The sequence below is a fragment of the Leptidea sinapis genome, chromosome 37 (genome assembly GCF_905404315.1).
Source record: "Leptidea sinapis chromosome 37, ilLepSina1.1, whole genome shotgun sequence".
Classification (NCBI taxonomy): Eukaryota; Metazoa; Arthropoda; class Insecta; order Lepidoptera; family Pieridae; genus Leptidea; species Leptidea sinapis.
The window spans coordinates 2,219,775-2,241,016 of record NC_066301.1 but is presented as its reverse complement, the minus strand read 5'-3'; the positions used below and the strand labels follow the sequence as shown (position 1 = coordinate 2,241,016).

Genomic DNA, 21,242 nt, shown 5'->3' with positions numbered 1-21,242 from the left:
ACTAATCTTAAATATTAAAAAAATAAATAATATATTACTTATCCTAAATAAATAATTAAATTAAACCCAGACCTTCTTAAATCTTACAACATTGATTTTATCATAGTACCAATATTTTGAAATAGTAATTTTTTCTACTGGTATATATACATATTATTATGCTTTATACATAAACTTTGTGCCAAAGTATATCGTTCTGAACCAAATTTAATTCTTTAGATACATACAGCAAACAAGCGAAAACAGGGTCATAATTTCCTTTTGTGCAACAATTTTTTTCAGGTATAAAATAGCCGTTTTCGTCGAGAATTCTAATTTAAAACCAACGAGATTCTAGTGACCATCGTGACACTACATTAAGTGTCCAGTAGTGAGTTCAGAAGTCCGTCAAAACTTAGTTTTTAATGGTGACCGGTGAAATTAGGTCTATATTGTCCCTTGTCACTTATATTGTCCCTTTTTTTTACTTTCTGCTATTGAAACCACCACAGTTCTTATCATTGCGCAGGAAGATAAGAGTGTCCAATACACATATACTCTTAGTAGGTGATCACCTGTAAACTTAAAATGCTCATTACTGAGATTGTCGTGACCCTCATTAGCAACCATCAATCATGACCATCAGACTTCCCCCCTAACATTGAAATAATAGGCCTTTATATTATTATTTTTCCTTATCATATAATTATATTATATATTATTTAATATTATTTTCTCAGTATCTAAACCAGATTATGATGGTCATAAGCGTGACTTTGCCTTAAAATGTCCTCTAAATTTGTTATTTATTAGTTGTTAGGACAAAGTCAACGAAAAATAAGAAAAAGGCGTTTTATTTAAGACAATTCTAATTTTCGAATGTTATTTTTTATCCAGAAATATTCACCTTAGCCAATTACGTCAGAAGCATCTAAGAATGGGAGCAAATTACATTGATTTGCTCCCATTCTTAGATAATTTATACGTCTAGATAGTCTCTTGACGTTGGCAACGCATGAAAACAGGCCAAGTTTATTACTTTAGTGTGCATGACAGCTACATCTTACACTAGTGATTTGTTAGGCACTTTGTATTACTGTGCCTGCGTTACTGAAAATAGAGGTAAACTTGTTTTTTTCGACGTGTTCACAGCTGTCACTCTCTATCGAAACGTAAAATTAATTATCTAAGCTTCCAATGACTCAGTGACGTACGGATTTTGTTGTTTGACAGCAAAGATGTCGGACATGTTAAACCGATTTTAATCAAAACGCCTGAATGGACGTGAAATTCGAATTCGTTTTCGATTTAAGTGGAAAAGAACAAAAGAAAAGTTGCTCAATTAAAATCGCTTCATGTAAATCCTCTATTTGATTGACCTAAGGACTTTCGGAGTTTACTCCTTAAGAAACAAAAACGAAAAACAGACTGTTGAATATTTGACTATGGCAGGTGTCGAGATAATGATTCATCCGCTATACAGTCCTAACCTGGCGCCCTGCGACTTTTATTTATTCTAAAAAACTAAAGATAAAATTCGAGGTATTCACTTTACGAGCCCTGAAGATGCGGTGAAATTGTACGAAAATGCCATAGAAGAGATTCCTAAGGAAGAATGGGCCAACTGCTTTTCTCAGTGGTTCCATCTAATGCGACGATGTGTAGAGAGGAACGGAGATTACTTCGAAAAACAATAAAAGTATTGGCAACTTTCTACATTAAGCCGTTTTCATTTTCTAAGCATTTTCAATGTTACCTAGGTATTAATAAATTATATCATTACGGTGTACGAGAAGTCTCGCTGAAACCATTAACAAGGTAGAATCCAATTCGTTAATGTAAATTCAAAGCAATCCTCTGGTTCTTTGGTCTCAATGGGCGTACCTCAAGGCTCAATACTGGGACCTTTCCAGTTCCTGGTATATATTAACGATCTGCCATTTTTTATAAATAACAAGTGTCATATTATAGTCTTGTTTGTCGATGATACATTTTTGTTATTTAGAATCAGACGTCAGCAAGATCAGTGTGATGAAATAAATAATGCTTTTTTAGGAGCATCAACATAGTTCAATATGAATAAATTTATTATAGAATATAATTATAACAAAATGTTTGACATAGAAAAGTAAAAATTAATGACAGAATTGAAATCGATGATAATGCAGTATTTTTAGGTGTAACATTTGATTCCAAACTTCAGTGGGCGCCTCATTTACACAATTTAAATAGTAAATTAAATTCAGCAGCTTTTGCTGGAAAAGGGATTCGAGAACTTACTGACATAGCTATATCAAGAATTGTCTATTTAAGCTATTTTCATAGCGTTATATCTTATGGCATTATAGTATGGGGTGGTGCAGCGGAAGTAAATAATATCTTCATACTTCAAAAAAGAGCTGTACGTGCCATATATGAAATGAGCCCACAAGAATCTCTAAGGGAAAAATTCAAAGATATTCATATTATGACCATGTACGGCGAATAAATTTATGGCAATCTCCTGCACGTACTTTAACATTGTAATTTATACAGTAAAATAAGCGACAACCATAATTTAAACATTAGAAATAACTAAAAGATTATAGTGCCCGGTACTAGGCTCTTTAAAGTAAACAATTATTTTGCATGCAATGGTATTAAGTTTTACAATAAATTAACAAAAAGTGTATATGAATTATCATTTTTTTTATGGAATAGGAGGACAAACGAGCGTACCCGTGACCCACCTGGTATTAAGTGATCACCGCCGCCAACACTCACTTGCAACACCAGAGGAATCACAAGAGCGTTGCCAGCCTTTAAGGAAGGTGTACGCGCTTTTCTTGAAGGTACCCATGTCGTATCGTCCCGGAAACACCGCACAAGGAAGCTCATTCCACAGTTTCGTACTGGGGTGCGCCAGACCAGAGATGACAGCAATACTCCATGTGAGGCCGGACCTGCGCTTTGTAGAATTGGCAATCGCTCAAGATTTCGAGACCCAGTATTCCGATACTAGGCGAGTCTTTAAGGGAAGTGTTCTCGAAGAGCGGTGATACGGCAAATGGGTTTTTTTAGTGGTAAACGAGCAAAATTGAGTCTTCTGGGGGTTAAATTGGACAAGTTTCAACTTAGCCCATTCCGCGACCTTCTCGAGAGAGGACTCGATAGAAGACACAAGTTTCTCCCGGCACTGGTCGACGTTTTCCCGAGAGAGACCTGCATGGCCCGTGTATACGGCATCACCAGTGCTGTCGTCTGCATAGCAATGCATGTTGGCGATGTCCAACATATCATTGATATGCAGAAGAAACAGTGTGGGAGATAGCACACAGCCTTGGGGCACTCCAGCGTTCACGGGCTTGGGATTCGAGCAATAACCGTCGACAGCGACGACCTGTATGCTGCGCCACTTGCATAAGCTCTCGGGAAGCCCAAATGATGGAAGTTTTGCGAGGAGGGCCTTGTGCCATACACGATCAAAGGCCTTCGCTATATCCAGGCTAACTGCCAGGCCTTCCCCCTTGCTTTCAATAGCCGCCGCCCATCTATGTGTTAGGTATACCAGAAGATCGCCAGTCGACTGACCATGGCGAAAGCTGTACTGCCGGTCGTTGATCAACTGGTGACCCTCAAGGTATACCAAGAGCTGAGAGAGTAGGGAGGTAATAGCAATAGGCCTGTAGTTTACCGGATCCGAACTGTCTCCTTTTTTTGGGATCGGATGGACATGGGCTGACTTCCATGAATCAGGGACTACGCCTTTTGAATAAGAGTGCCAATAAATAAATTTATATCTTTTATTAAACGCAGACTTATGTTCGAAGGCTTATTACAGTATTGAAGATTACGTAAACGATATTACAATATGGAATTGAATAGTATTATAGTTGTTTTGTTTTATGGATTTTATTGGTCAGCCTTGTATTGTTTTAGTGGATTGCATTATTTTTAAAATATGTATTTGCTTAAACTTTTGTGTAATTAACATGAATTGTATTTTTAGTGATTGACGTTGACGAGCAATCTTATGATTTTATGTCCATAAAATATTTTTGACTTTAACTTTGATCTTTGGGGAGGCCTTTGTCTAGCAGTGGATGTCTTGCAGCTGATGATGATAAAAAAGTGTAATTCGTTAGTTCCCCTAATGAATAATTAAAAAAAATGTAAGTTTTAATAACTACACCAGAATTATTAATAAAAAATAAGTGGGAATAAGATATTTATTGTATTAAATTTTGTAAAATGTCAATGAACTATATAAGCTATGTATCAGACAAACAGATAAGCATGTAGGTAGGTACTTTACGTAATTATTTTTTCCATTTAAGAATTAATTACACTTTCACTTAGAATATTCATTATCAGTTTCTTGCGTAGGTAAGTATTTACTTACACGCATAAAATCAACTCAACAATCAATTTGTTTCGGAGTACATTATATTATCATATTAAAAAAAACAGGTGAGTGTGAATAATCAATAATAATATACCTGTTTACACCTTGCAACTATAATGTTGGGGTCCACTGAGGGCCGGTAACTATATATTTTTTGCAATTCTTTACATACAATAGGAGGATCGCACAAGGATGTTCATTCCACAGCTTTGTAGTACGTGGAAGAAAGCTCCTTGAAAACCGCACTGTGGAAGACCGCCACACATCCAGATGGTGGGAATGATATCCTAACTTGTGGTGTGTCGTGCGAAGGTGGAATTCAGTGGCAGGAATCAGGTTAAAGAGCTCTTCGTGATAAATGCGGTAGAAGACACACAATAAAGCGACATCTCTACGCAACGCCAAGTGATCCAGCCGTTCACAGAGCACTGGGTCCCCGACAATTCTAGCTACTCTACGTTGCACGCGGTAAAATGGATCGAGCTGATACTGAGGGGGGGGGCAGACCAGAGATGGCAACAATACTCCATGAGTGGCCGGACCTGCGCTTTGCAGAGCGCTAGAATGTGAGCTGGGCCGGCTTGAAGTATTGCCGTGCTCTATTAATGACGCCCAGTTTCTTTGAAGCCAATTTGGCTTTGCCCTCCAGATGGCCACGAAATTGGCTATAGCTCGAGATTTCGAGATCAAGAGAGAGAAGAAGCAGCGCAAGAAACTCTCCCAGCATTCTTTCAATACCCCATTCCGCGACCTTCTCAAGAGAGGACTCGATAGAAGACACAAGTTTCTCCCGGCTCTGCTCGACGATTTCCCGAGAGAGACCTGCATGGCCCGTGTATACGGCACAGTGCTGTCGTCTGCATAGCAATGTATGTTGGAGGTGTCCAACATATCATTGATATGCAGAAGAAATAGCCTTGGGGCACTCCAGCATTCACGGGCTTCGGGTTCGAGCAGTATCCGTCGACAACGATCTGCGCCCAGTGGGAAAAATGGAGGTCCACTTGCACAAGCTCTCGTGAAGCACAAATGATGGAAGTTTTGAGAGAAGCGCCTTGTGCCATACACGATAAAAGGCCTTTGCTATATCCAGGCTAACTGCCAGGCCTTCCCCCTTGCTTTCAATAGCCGCCGCTCATCTTTGTGTTAGGTATACCAGAAGATCACCTGCCGACCGACCACTGTACTGTCGGTCGTTGATCTACTGGTGACCTTCTAGATATACCAAGAGCTGGCGGCTGATTATGCTCTCCATGATTTTGGAGAGCAGGGAGGTAATAGCAATAGGCTTGTTCTTTTCTGGATCCGAACTGTCTCCTTTTTTTTGTTCGGATGGAAAAGGGCTGACTTACATGAGTCAGGAACTACGCCTTTTGAATAAGAGTGCCGGAATAAAAGCGTTAGCACCGGCGTCAACTCAGGGGCACATGTTCTAAGCACGATTGGAGAAATGCCATCCGGCCCGCTCGACTTCCTGACGTCCAACGAAAACAGAGCTCGCCTAACAGTTTTCTGTCTGAACTGTACTTCAGGCATAGGGCTCTGACACCGCGGGATGGTCGGCGGTGTTTTTCAGTTGTCGTCAAGAGTCTAGTTGGAGACAAAAAGAGTGCACAGGAGATCAGCTTTCTCTTTTGCCGTATGAGCCAGGGTGTCATTTCTCATGTGCAACGGCGGCAGGGACGGCTGGTTGAAGTTACCAAGAGCAGCTTTCGACAACGACCAGAACTTGCGAGTTCCGGTCGGGTAACTGGAATGCTGCTCGACGATTTTGACGACGTGCTTCGACTTCGCACGGGTGATTTGCCGTTTAAAAAATCTGGAGGCACGGTTATATTTCCTCTTAAGAACTTTGCAGTTGGGATCCCTTGTAGCCAGCGCCGCAACCCAAGTTCGATACGCCTGTTTTTTGCAGTCAGATGCTGCTTTAACTGACGCATCGAACCAGGGCTGTGATCTGCCACCGATCGGTACTATAGAGCTTGGTATAAAAATATCCATGCCCTGTAATATCACATCGGCTACTGCAACGGCGCAGGCACTAGGATCATCCGAAGGGAAACAAACCTTGCCCCAAGGGTAGGATGCAAAAAAGGAACGCATCCTATCCCAATCTGCTGACTTGTAGTGCCAAACGCGGCGGGTCGCTGGTGGTCTGCGACGTTGGCGTCGGATAGGCACTACACTCCTGATCAGGCAATGGTCGGACGTTCCGAGAGGAGCGTCGACAAAGATCTGGTAACCATCGGGATGTGTAGTCTGGCGCACCCCAGTATCAGCTCGATCTATTTGACCGCGTGCAACGCAGAGCAGCGCGAATTGTCGGGGACCCAGTACTCTGTGAACGGCTGGATCACTTGGCGTTGCGTAGAGACGTCTCTTCATTGTGTGTCTTCTACCGCATTTATCACGGGGAGTGTTCCGAAGAGCTGTTTTACCTAATTCCTGCCGCCGAATTCCACCTTCGCACGACACGCCACAAGTTAGGATATCATCCTCACCACCTGGATGTGTGGCGGTCCTCCACAGTGCGGTTTACAAGGAGCTTTCTTCCACGTACTACAAAGCTGTGGAATGAACTTCCTTGTGTGGTGTTTCCGGGACGATACGACATGGGTACCTTCAAAAAAAGCGCGTACACCTTCCTTAAAGGCCGGCAACGCTCCTGTGATTCCTCTGGTGTTGCAAGAGAGTATGGGCGGCGGTGATCACTTAACAACAGGTGACCCGTACGCTCGTTTGTCCTCCTATTCCATAAAAAAAAAAGTCAGGATTCCGGCTTCGGCTGTCAAACGACTAAGTTGTTTGGTAAAGTGTCTCCGTTACATAAATTGAATTTGTAGTGAAAAAGTGCGATATACTACGTAAAAACACTGTAAGTTACTAGAAATAACAACATTCAATAAAACTGAGTATTTTGCGGTGCATGGACGTGAATAATAACAGTGAATTTTTTTACTTGTAAAGTTTCGAATACAAACCACAAACTGCAGGAAAAAAATAATAACATAAATGCCAAGACACAAAGTGTCATTTTGAAACATAAACAATAGACTCCATTGAATTCTACATCAGTCGCACCAACATAACAACGCGAAATCATTTAAGCCTCGCATAAACAACACGATACTACTTAAGCCTCATTCTTACGATTCGAAATCGCTTCAGCATCGCTTAGACGACACGAAATTTCTTAAGACTCGTTCATACGAAACGATATTAGTGAAGACTTTAGCAGTCAGTTTAAATTCACTCGTCCGCGAAGCAACGTTCCGTTACACTCAATCACAATCGAGAATCTTCAAACTTTTTTAGATCAAATGAAAATCGAAATGGCGAATCAAACGAGAGATATTATATCACAAATAGATGAGAAACTGGCACCTCTAAAAAGAGAAATTGAAGATTTAAAGGTAGAAAACCAAAACTTAAAATATAAAATAACACAATTAGATACACACAAAAGAAGAAATAATATCATTCTCTATGGCCTTAAAGAAAACGAAAAATTCACATCAGATCTCTTAGAAAATACAATAAACAAAATCAGAAGTGATTTAAAAATGACTTTAGAAAAAAGAGATATCGATTTTGTATAAAGAGTTGGACAAAAAAAATATGATATAAAAGAAAAACCAAGACCAATACTAATTACCACCTTCGTTAATGGCTAGCAAAAAAATTAAATAATGAGAAACAAGAAGAAATTTAAGGATGTGTACGCCTCTGATGATTACACAAAAGAAATCATAGAAAAGAGAAAGGAACTAATGGAAAAACTTAAAGAAGAGAGAAAAAAAGGCAATATAGCATTCCTTAAACATGACAAGCTAATTATCAAAGAGGCAAACACTTCTCAAGAAAAACGCAAAAGAGATATATCCACGTCTCCTCAAACAAAAATCCAGCCCCGAAAACAACAGGCAAAATCTAAAATAAATAGAACGAACGCTTTTGATATAATGAGAGCCAGAAGTAACTCAATGTCAGCGTATACCCCGTCATCAGAGCATAGTTCGTAGGACAACGCCATCAGCCACCGGAACAAAACGAGCGAGCAACAACAATACCAAACCAGAAATAAACAATTTCCCAAGCCGACTGGTCATCGTGGGAAATCAGACCAATACCCTCCACCCAATAGAAAAACCACCACAAACTTAAGCAAAAACCATAAGAATTGTATTAAAATTTGTGCTTATAATGTAAGATCCTTGGCATCAGCATATCGATATCTAGAACATACAAATGCTCTGGAAAGTATAAACTGGGAAATACTTGGACTTTCGGAGATAAGATGAATGGGATGCCATATAGAGGAATATCCAGACTAAATTTTCTGCTACATTGGAGAAACAAAAGGCTTGTACGGAGTAGGATTCCTAATAAAGAAAGCTCGGAAAAGTAATATTACAAATTTCACTGGTATTTCAGAAAGAGTAGCATTATTACAATTAAAATTTGAAAAATTAAACATTTCTATAATTCAGGCATATGCACCTACAGAAAGATCCAGTGAAGCCGAAATCCAAAACTTCTACGCTGATCTTAAAAAAGCACATACGATGGCAGATGAGAATGTTCTAGTCTTAGGAGATTTTAATGCAAAAATAGGACGCATGAAAATAGATGAAAGTTTCATCATGGGAAATTACGGCGTAGGTCAAAGGAATGAAAGAGGAGAACGATTAATAGACTATGCATTTGAATACAGATTAGCAATAATCAATACCTATTTAAAAAAAGACCTATTAGAAAATGGACATGGGAATCACCAGACAAAACTGTCAAGAATGAAATTGATTACATTATGACAAATGTTCCAAAAATTATCAAAAACTATGAAGTCCTTAATAATGTAAGATTTCTAACAGATCATAGACTACTGAGAGCAACGCTTCTTTTAAACCAAAGAAAAAAATGTAGAATAAACTACAAAAAACTACCAAGTATCCCCAAAACAGATGATGAAATTAAATACTACGTAGATATGCTAAAGCAGAATATCGAAGGCATACAAAAAGATTTAACAAATGTTCAATCCTGTTATGATATGCTTGAAGAAGCGATAATTTACAGCTCAACCAACAAAAACAACTTTGAAATCAAAAAAAGAAGCAAAATATTAAGTGAAAACACAATAGAACTAATAAAAAGAAGAACTGAACTACAAATGAAAAAGAATAAGGATATCAATACAAAGAAGGATCTAAGCAGATTATATAAAGAAACTAAAAAAGCAATAAAAAAAGATTATAGCAAACACAGGCAAGGGATAATAACAAAAACATAGACAAATTTAGAAGCACGAAAAGAGCATTTAAAGAACTGAATAATAAGAAAATATGGATACAAAAACTAGAAAGCCAATCTAAAGAAACCAAAACAAGACAAGATATTATGCATCAAGCTAGTACTTATTATCGCGAATCTATAAAAGAAAAGACGACGAAATTGTGGAATTCAATGAAAGATACCAAGCTGAAAGCATCCAATTAATTAGACCTTTAGATGAAAAAGAAATTTATGCACAGCTGAAACAACTAATACCAGATAAAAGCCCAGGTCCAGATGGGATAACCAATGAAATCATTAAATTAGGTGCACCAGTATTACTTAAACACCTAACAAAATTGTTTAATATGATTCTTGAAGCTGAATCTGTCCCCAATCAATGGTGTAAGTCGGATATTGTACTGCTATACAAAAAAGGAAACCCATTAGACATCACCAATTACAGACCAATCAGTTTACTGGCAAGTTTATATAAGCTTTTTGCATCTGTCATTCTCAAACGCATAACATACGAAATTGACATTGCACAACCCAGGGAACAAGCAGGCTTCCGTTCTGGCTTTAGTACGATTGACCACATAGATGTATTGGAACAAATAATCGAAAAGTACCAAGAATTTAAAAAACCTCTGTACTTAGGTTTTATCGACTATACCAAAGCATTCAATAGCATAAGCCACAGCTCTATATGGAAGTCACTAAGCAGTTTGAACATCAACGCAAAGTATATTAATATCATAAAACATATTTACAGTAACTGTATTAGTAATGATCGACTAGAATCGAGGAGTGAAGCAATATGCATTGAAAGAAGAGTGAGACAGGGTGACCCCCTGTCACCTGAGCTATTTATTGCTGTGTTAGAAAACATATTCCAAAACATAGACTGGAAAGCCAAAGAACTAAAAGTTAACAACAGCTATTTAAATCATCTCAGGTTTGCTGATGATATAGTTATCCTGTCTGAAACATCCAAAGATCTATGCGAAATGCTATGCACACTTGATCAAGAAAGCTCAAAAGTTGGATTACAAATGAATGCTACCAAAACCAAAATAATGACAAACAGCATCAAATTACCCATCAGAGTCAAAGAAAACAGTATAGAATATGTTAACAGCTACATCTACCTGGGTAAGCAGGTATCATTTAATAAAACAAATAACGAAGACGAAGTCGAACGCAGAACAAAAATAACCTGGAAAAAATTCTGGTCGCTCAAAGAAATCTTAAAAGGAGACTATTCGCTGAATTTGAAAAAAAACAGTATTTGATACCTGCATAATACCCTGTTTGTTATATGGCTGTCAAACATGGGTATTCACGACAAGAGCTAAACAGAAGATCAGGACAACACAAAGAGCCATGGAGCGAAGCATATTAAAAATAAGGAAAATACACAAAGTCAGAAGTGAAGAAATTAGACAACAAAACTAAGGTAACTGATGCCCTCATGCAAGCCCTTAAATTGAAATGGCAATGGGCTGGTCACGTAACTCGCTATAAAGACAGCAGGTGGACACTCAGAATCACGCAGTGGAAGGGACCTAAAGGAAAATGACGAGTAGGCAGACCGAAAAGTAAGTGGGCTGATGAAGTAATGGAAATAGCCGGGAACGACTGGCAAATAATGGGTAAAGACAGAGACGCGTGGAAAAAGCTGGAGGAGGCCTTCACCCGAGGAGGGGTTCATATCCAAATAAATAAATAACCCATACAAATAAGTAACACGTACTAACATATAGATATTAAGAAAAATATAAACTAACACTAAATAACAACATTTGAAATGTACATATATTAAGGATATGAAATAAAAAAAATGGCTTTATTATTATTATTAATGAAAGTCAAAAACTACCACCCCTTCCAAAATGTGTGGTTCATAAAAGTATAGAAATAAAGTATTATTAGGATTAAATTATAAAAACAAATATGAAATAATTTAATATAGTGTTAAATGGTAAAGTTAAAGCACTATTAAAATTTATCAACAAACTCATAATCACTATCTGCATCTGAACTGTGCATTCAACTTGCGAGATATCTGTACTAATTTTACTCTCTTTTTTTCATAATTTTTTGATTAGTTACAGTCGCTTAACTATCTTGTCACTTTCAGTTTAATATTTACCTTTTTAAATTTCCAGGGCCATGTGGCTATCCACATCCGGGAGCCGCGTTGGTGACTCAACCAATTGGGACAGACCATTGGCCAATGCAAAATTATGCACAGATCGCCCTGCGTAGTCTGTGGTGCGTGATCCAAGCCATTCGGCATATTGTATTGAGAGTTGCGTTCATGCGCCGCTTCTTTTCTCTTAGACCGCCATTTGTTTCCGAAGTGGTAGTAGTAGGTATCTAGTATATTAGAAATGACATCAAAAATAATTGTAAAGGAATCAATTTGAGAAAATAAATCTCTTTTATGCCTTTTTACATAATTTCCTTAATGACGTAAAATTTATTAATAAAACATATTATACTTAGTTGCAATTTATAGGTATCAGAAAATTAATTATACTCAAATTAATTACAAGTAATTGCGGCCAATTATTATAGGCAACCTATCGCTACTATATTACATACTACCTCAACCTTCATTAAATAATAATATTATTATATGAAGACAGTTTTATCTAATGGCTTAATAGTCTCCATTTAATGTTTGTGATAGGCGGCACCGCACTTCCCTATCAAAAATCAGTTAACTTACTATTTGATACATAATTATTATTACTATTTGAAACTGTATTGAAATAAAATGTGTGTATGTGCACAAGTGTACGGGTGTATGTATATAGCATATGCAACAGTTTGTAATTCTTTTATTTTAATACATGTTGCAGATGTTCCGTCTTGTCGTCATTTGATTATTTTAACCATTGTATAAATTATTTTTCACAGTCGTTATAAAGTTAATCATAACTAATTAATATTTGCTTATAAATCTTATTATACAAGGTGTTTAAAAAATCCTTTGCCTGCCCAGCGTGGTGATTATGGCAAAACCTCCCAAACATGACAGACACTATAAGGCTCCGGCCCCCAGTCCCCGGCGACCTCGCTCATGGTAGTCAAAGTAGACAGCCACATAAGTGACGGGGAGGGGGAGGGCTCAGAATCTCCGGGTTTGGCAAGGCCCTGGCCCATTGGCCCTGGTGACATACAATGTCAAGATACTGCGGGCCGACAAGAAGTTGGAGGAACTGGAGCAAGCTTTGAGCAGATTACGATGGGATGTCGTGAAGAAAAACGGTGACGGCAGGGTCATTTCGTCTAAACCAAAACTTTTGAAGGAGGTTGAGAAGTTGACACGACCGCACAGCCACCTGTTACCAACAAGGCTGAAGACTCAAGAGCCAAATTAACCCGACACTATACCAAAGATATCCCAGACGTCAGCCTGTACGAGATTAGTATGGCCCTTAAGCAGCTTAAAAACAACAAGGCGCCGGGTGGTTATCGAATCACAACTGAGCTTCTGAGAGCTGGACTGTCTGTCCTGTCCTACTTAATACGGATGGTCTTAGCTAGAAGCTATTAAACTCCGTCATCCTTGAGGAAAATGCCGCAAGCATAGCACAGAAGTATAGTGGTGCTGTTCTTCAAAAAGGGCGATAAAATGCTTTTGAAGAACTATGGGCCCATGTCACTTCTGAGCCATGTATATAAGTTGTTTTCTAGGGTTATCACGAATTGTCTCGTGTGCAGGCTTGACGACTTCCAGCCTCCCAAACAAAAGCCGGATTCCGAAAAGGATTTAGCACCATAGACCACATACGCTGCAGTATGTTATACAGAAGACAGAGGAGTATAAACAGCCACTATGCTTGGCATTTGTGGACTATGAGAAAGCCATTGATTCGATCGAGTCCTGGGTGGTGCTTCAGTTTCTCCAGAGCTGCCACATTGATTACCGATATATCGAAGCGTTGGAGTGTTTGTATGGAAATATGGAAACCTATGGAAGCCTATCCGACTATAGCGGGGAGTCAGACAAGGCGATGTTATATCGCCCAAACTGTTCACCGCTGCGTTGGAAGATGTCTTTAAGCTTCTGAACTGGAACGGACTGGTCATCAATATCAATGGCGAATACATCACTCTCCTTCCATTCGAAGACGATATCGTAATCATGGCAGAGACCATGGAAGACTTAAGCCATATGCTCGATGGCCTCAATACCGCTTCCCATGGAGTAGATCTCAAAATGAACATGGACAAGACGAAGATTATGACAAATGTCCATGTCGGACCTTCTCCCATAACAATTGGAATCTATACTCTTGAAATTGTTGACGAGTACGTTTACCTCTGACAAAAAATCCAGTTAGGCAGGTCCAATTTCGCGGAAGAGGTCACTCGTCGAATCCAACTCGGATGGGAAGCTCCGTAAAATCTTCTCGTCCCAAATATCACAGGGTCTGAAGACAAAGTTTTTCAACCAGTATGTGTTGCCAGTGATGACTTACGGTACGCAGACGTGGTAGCTAACTATGGGCAGTCTCGAGAGTCAGTGCTCTCCAAATGCATCAGCCGACCCGACACACGTTGATGAAGTTAATCGTGAAGTTGAACGTTAATTATTAAACCCACCTCTTACGAAGAGGTGAAGCTCAAAGCTTAATTAAGGAGCTTCACTCTAAGAAGGCCCCGGGGCCCGACATTATAAACAATAGGGTTCTTAAAATCCTGCCTTCGGCTCTTATTAATTTATTGGTTACAATTTTTTATATTCTTTTGTCTAACAGCGCGTTCCCCGAACAATGGAAGCATACCATTGTTATCGGTATCCCAAAGCCCAATATACCTAAAGCTAATCCGAGTAGCTATAGGCCTATTAGCTTAATTAATTCAATCGGGAAATTGTATGAAAGACTAATTTTCTCGCGTCTTAATCATTATACAGTTCGGGTTCAGAACCGCTCACTCGTGTCCCCAGCAGGCTCACCGACTCACCGAGTACATCCTCATACGGCGTCAATTCCACGTTACCACGGCAGCCGTGTTTTTTGATTGTCGCGAAGGCCTTCGACAAGGTATGGTACAATAGCGTAGTATTCATGCTGTATCAACTGGGAGTGCTAGACAGGCTCGTGCGCACCATACCAGCCTACCTTACTGATCGCTCCTTTCGATATCGAGTAGAAGGCACCCTATCCTCACCCCGACTTATCAGGTCTGGCGTACCACAGGTTTCAGTCCTCTCTCCCACCCTATTCTCGCTCTTCACGAGCGACATTCCCAAGTTTCCAAGTGTCCAGCTCACTCAGTACGCTGACGATACGGCACTCTACTTTGGATCCAACCGCTCAACCTTGAGCAAGCCGCCGTTGAAGAACTAGGCAACTGGTTCAGAAAATGGTGGATTGAAGTGAACTCCACCAAGAGTGCAGCGGTACTCTTCGATGACGCGAATAGCATTCGAGCCAAAAAATAACCGACCCACATAATTAAATAGTATGAAACACCCATACCGTGGGTGAAGGATTACAAATACTTAGGGAGTCACGTTCAACAGCAATATGAACTTCAAGAAACATATCAATACGGTATGCAATAGAGCCCGATTTGTCCTCAGTCGCCTTTATCCACTTGTGTGTGGGCGAAGCAAACTTCCGTTCAAACATAAAGTGACGCTGTACAAAACCATCGTACGGCCCATACTGTCACACGCAAGCGTCGTGTTCGCGCACACCCAACCGAGCTACTTACACTGATTGCAAGTAGTTCAAAATAAATTAACGCGCACGGCAACCGGAGCCCCGTGGTTCATCCGAAACGTGGACCTTCACCGCGATCTTGAGCTTCCGACGATAGCTCAACACTTTAAAGAGATCTCACAACGCTTCTTTGACAAGGCGCCTAACCATTCCAACATCTTGGTTAGGCAGGCATGTGGGGCCCGGCACGTCACGGTACACCCTGATGATGACATCACCATCGCGAACGCGACACCCACATTAACACCGACACAGACGCGCACACACCGCACTCGGCACTCTGACGATGGCCAGGGGTACGCAAATTAGACACAACACACATTGTTTTGATACCGGAGGAGATGTTAGTCCTCGTCCTGTAATCGCTTCACTCCACTCACACTCATACACGGACTGACTTACACCACTTACACAATTTCAAACACTCTCTACAAACAGACACAAACACAAACATACATGCACACAAACATTTATACTACTTACATACATACAAACATACATTTATAAACACATACTATGTACATCTATGTATGTAACATTACACAAAACATCACCACTCTCGTCGGCGAGTGTGTTCTTCTTATCATTTCATCTTTTATCGTCATTTCATGTTCATTTTCATTCTCAATCCTTCCCACAAGCACACAGCCGGTCCGAGGTTCGAGTCTCATTCGGAGACGCCCCGCAGCTGATGTTGACTTAGTCTTTGCGGCCTCCACGGCCCACGTCCTATGACGCTGTAAAAGCCGTCAGGGCTAACAGCATAGAGGAGGTTTTTAGTCGGTAGGGGGTGTCCGCTTGCGCGGACTTTCGAGTCCGACATTTTACACCCCGTTCCGGGGCGTAAATACGTAAATGTATTTTCCTCCTATCGAAAAAAAAATTTTGGGCCTGATGAGAAAGCGCATTTTCACTCAGAGGGAAATGGAGAGGGCTATGCTCGGAGTTTCCCTGTGAGATCGAATCAGAAATGAGGAGATCCGTAGGAGAGCCAAAGTTACCGACATAGCTCAAATGATAACGAAACTGAAGTGGCAGTGGGCAGAGCACATTCTTCGACGGACAGATGGCCGTTGGCCAGTAAAGTCCCCCCGCAGGAAGGACCGACGATCTAGTCAAGATCGCCGGAATACGTTGGATGAGGGCAGCGCAGGAACATTATTGTAGAAATCTTTGTGAGAGGCCTTTGCCCAGCAGTGGTCGTCTTCCGGCTGATGATGAATGACACACTTTAAATAATTATTACGTCAACTTGCTTAGCGTCTCTCAACCGCAGGTTCTTCTGGACGGACGTGACCGCCACTGACTTCGATATATTTTGTGCATTGTTTCACGACATAAGCTCGGTCCCGTTGTAACAACGTCGTGTCTTAATCGTATCAAATACTGTAACGATCTGGCCTCTCATTTCCTCCTCAGCGTCACAAATGTTTCGGATCACGGATTCATTCAAGTGTCCCCAAAGAAAAGTCGAGCAGTGTACGTGTCGTCGGTCGTAGTCGGCGGTCGGGAGACCACGGCGGCCAAGCAACAGGACCCCTTGGCCCGATCCCTCGAGTGCCGTACTCTTTTTGGAGATACTCTAGAACGGCGCGCGAGAAACGTGGTGAAGCTCCGTCATGTTGCATGGACGCTGCCCGTGGTGTACTTTCGCAGGTGCAGGCGCAGGAAGCATTGCGAGACGGGAACACCAAACCGAGCGGAAGAGCACATCCTTAAAAATTACCACTAATTTACTAACACTATAACACCAAACATCACGCAATTGACGCGAACTCAAAATTTGCACATCCGATCCTGAAGCGGGTTGACGGTTTTAATTTTGTAAAGTAATAATTCTAATTTCCGCGATTGGCTGCATACAGCGGTGTGAGAGGCCCCGCCTTATAATTATTTTGAGTCGCCGCTCAGCTGATGTTTTCTATCTGCCATTGGTCTCAGTTCAGGGCCTTGACCTTAGTTTATTGGTAGAAGAACTGGGTGAGGCGCTCCCAAGATTAGATTGCTTCCATCTCTTGTGAATTATTTTGGAATCATATAGCATTATGGAATTATATAGCAAAGTGTACGGTTCATTTAGTAAGTCGCGAATCACATAATCTTCAAAATTTTCAGAGAAAATTGACGGAGATATCACCCGTTGTTGAGGCAACCGGCCGGACCTTACATCCCGTATGTATAGGCCCTCAAGGTCACACGCAGACGTCTACTAAGAAACCAAGATGGATCCTTTCGCTGACCCACCACCTGGCACGTCACAGAGCCAGATAGCGGGCCCGCTGGGCCCGCCACACAGCCACCCTTTGGCTGTGTACTCGTCCACACTTATAATATTAATGAAGATATCCACGAGCTATGTAAACAGCTCTCTAGCAGCACCAGACCGGTCCAGCCACTCTTTTATCAGGATGGCCTTCTGAAGTTCACAGCGGCAGACAGGGCGGAAATCCGGGCAGTCTGGAGCGATAGTTTGCACCAAATCCAGACTTGGATCCCCATCACACCAGAAGGGTGGAGCGTAGTGTAGCGAAAACGCAGGCGATCATCACCGGAAATTCACAACTACCTTCACCCTTAAAGCTGATGTCGGAGTAAGTCCCATGGAGGGGACTTCCTCTGCCATGGGAAGTCAAATACCTGGGAGTAACCATTGACCGGAGACTCAGCTTCAAGAAACATTGGGATGTCGAGGGGTGCTCGCGCCAAACTGCAGCCCATCCTGCGGTCCAAGCTGCCACTAGGAACAAAACTCATGATTTATAAAACTTACATACGGTCCAGACTGACCTATGCAGCAGCAGCTTGGTACTCGCTTCTCACCACGACGAACCGGGTTCGCCTGCAAACTCAAGAAAACCTTGCGTTGCGGGCCATATTGGGGGCACCGCGTTATGTAAGAAACGCTACGATCGCCAAAGATCTGAAGACGGAGACTATAGACGCCTTCGTACGAAGGCTTACAAATGAAATCACATCTTCATCTGATAGGAATTGCCCCGCTACACACAAGACCCCCAGATGAAGAGGGTAGAAGAAAAATGAAGGCATACTCAAGAGACATTGCAAACGAAGAGGAGAAAAACAATCCCAAAAGAAGCCGAATACGACAAAGGACTGACTGACTGACTAGCTACTGTGCAAGAACAAAAGAAAAAATTAATAAAAGAAAAACACAAAAAAATAATCACCGTCACCTTACCCAAAGACTCTCACAACGTTTTGGGAGTAGAAGAGCCAGGGTATAGGGCTTAGCCTTGATATTGTGAATTCTAAGGGGTAAAGCTGCCCAAATTGTATTGAGTCATTATTATAATTATTAGTGGCAACTGTAAAATGCAGATATTTCAATTTTATTAAGTGCGTTTATATAACCAACCCCTTCTACACATGTATATATCGGTTAAAACAGTTTTCGATTTTGAAATTATTCCTTTATTATTTAGTTTGCATATTAATATGCAGCATGACAGCTCTATGCAGTTTGTTCGAGGTGGGGATACGCCGATAATATACGCTGATCTATTATCACGCCCTGATATTTAGATTATGTGACTTAGTTACTGGTAGGACACTTTCATGTTTGCATTTCTAGTTTTTAAATTACATAGGTCATTAATATAAGTTATATGTATATAACAATATCTAAAATATTAATTGCTTCTCTACCCTTGCCTTTATTTGATGTCAATGATCAAAAAGTTGACACTGATATTGCAAACATAAATGCTGTATACCGTATACAGTTTTATTACATCATATATACATTATATAGTATCTACCAGTGGGAGGCTCCTTTGCACAGGATGCCGGCTAGATTACGGGTACCTCAACGGCGCCTATTTTTGCCATGAAGCAGTAATGTGTAAACATTATTGTGTTTCGGTCTGATGGGCGCCGTAACTAGTTAAATTACTGGGCAAACTATACTTAACATATTATGTCTCAAGGAGACGAGCGCAATTGTAGTGCCGCTCAGAATTTTTGGATTTTTCAAGAATCCCTAGCGGCACTGCATTGTAATAGGCAAGCCGTATCAATTACCATCAGCTGAACGTTTTGCTCATCTCATCCCTTATTGTTATAAAAAAAAGAAAAATTTATTGAAGTAGGCGTTATTTTGCGGAAATCCATAATTATACAAATGATTTAAGTGTTCTTTAGTGTGTCCAGTTTCGTGCCAGATTTTCAGATTTTTTCTAGACAACACATCCTGAGGATGCCTCGTGTAGAGGCAAAACACGTGTCGAATTGTTTAAAAACAAATATTGGCGGAATTAACACTAAAGAAAACTTAAATTATTTGTATAAAAAAGCAGACAATGACATTATTATACTCATCATAGATAAATAAATGAAATCCACTTTATATCAAATCAAATCAAAAATCACGTATTTTGTAAATACAGGCAACGATCAACATTAAAGTTTTTTATTACATGCTGTATAGTAAAAATTTTAAATTACTTGTCTTTCATCGGTTGAGACACCGGTACTGTTTTACCTATTATAAAGATACAACCGTTATTATTAGATATTGAATGGCTCTCTTCAATTAATTACGGCGTAAAACCAGTAATGATCGAGTCAGAGCTGATGAACCATTTTTAAATTTTAAATGTCTCAATAAACCTTTTTTGCATATTTATATCGTTAAGTATAATAATGTGAAGATAATATTTTTTATTGGGTTAAATACGCAATTACTTAGTAGTTCGTCTATATTATAATAGGCTTTTTATCAGAAATGAATATTTATTATTTTGTTTTATATATAATGATAATTAATATGTAATGTACAGATATCTATCTTATTGTTGTATACATTTACGTGAAAAGGCATTTATTTTCTCAAAATTGATTCCTCTAGAATTCTTTTTGATGTCATTTCTAATATACTAGACACTACTACCTCTTCGGAAATAAATGGAGCTCTGAGAGAGAAGAAGTGTTAGAAGAAACTCTTCCAGCAATTTTTTGCGCTCTTTTTAATCAAATATACAATATTGTACTGTCAATGCTATTGCTTTAAAATAATGATCAAGTAGTCCCAGTCTGTACGATCACTTAGATATTCAACTGTGGAGTAATAGGATTTACGACAGAGCCATTTTTTTAACAAAATATTAAAATTTATTTATAGATAACGTCTGAACCGTGGCTTATTATAAAAGTGTATACATTTACCCTTAAAGCTATTATGTATCTTATGAAGCCTACTAGTTTTAGTTACAAGCAATCCCTTATTTCTAGTGTTATTATATAATATGAAAATCACTATTAAGAGCAAAAAGATGACGAAGAAGAGTAAAATTAATAAGGTCGTCTCAGACGTAAAACAAAGGCAATGTAGTGATCTTATTGTACGAGCATCATTCGGCCCTATACACCAACACAAATGAGCAGAATCAACATGATTCGTAATACACACGGAGAACGTATTAGTTACTTAGAATAATAAGTGGAGTAAGAGTGCTTGACCCCCAAACTACTTGAAAGCGGTCACATACCTAAGGGATCTTAAAGAAAACTGCATTTTCTATATTTCAAGCTATAAAAATAGCTCTTGATGTTCATCGATACGCAAATCTGTCGCCGTGTTGGCTTGGCTGGCGATCCACAGTTAGGGAGAATGTTTGGCCTGAGTAAGGTCAAAGCCGTCGCGCACTTGTCAAAGTCAAATAAACTTTATTCAATTAGGGTTAAACTAAGCGCTTTTGAATCGTCACTAAATATTTCATTTAAAATACTGAATTTACCATATGTTCGTAAGAAATTGAGCTCACGAAAAGAACATTTACAAGAAACTCAACGACTGTTTTTACAATGACTGTAATATACATAACAAATTAGTTTGTAAG

General features: G+C 39.8%; 1 long non-coding RNA gene across 1 annotated transcript; it reads left to right on the top strand.

The window, feature by feature from the left end:
• The first annotated feature begins 4,337 nt into the window (after positions 1–4,337).
• On the top strand, positions 4,338–18,737 carry LOC126975703 (uncharacterized). Its single transcript, XR_007731780.1, has 3 exons — positions 4,338–4,428; positions 11,809–11,914; positions 17,500–18,737. It is a non-coding gene; the product is annotated as an uncharacterized LOC126975703 (long non-coding RNA).
• Positions 18,738–21,242: the final 2,505 nt, after the last annotated feature.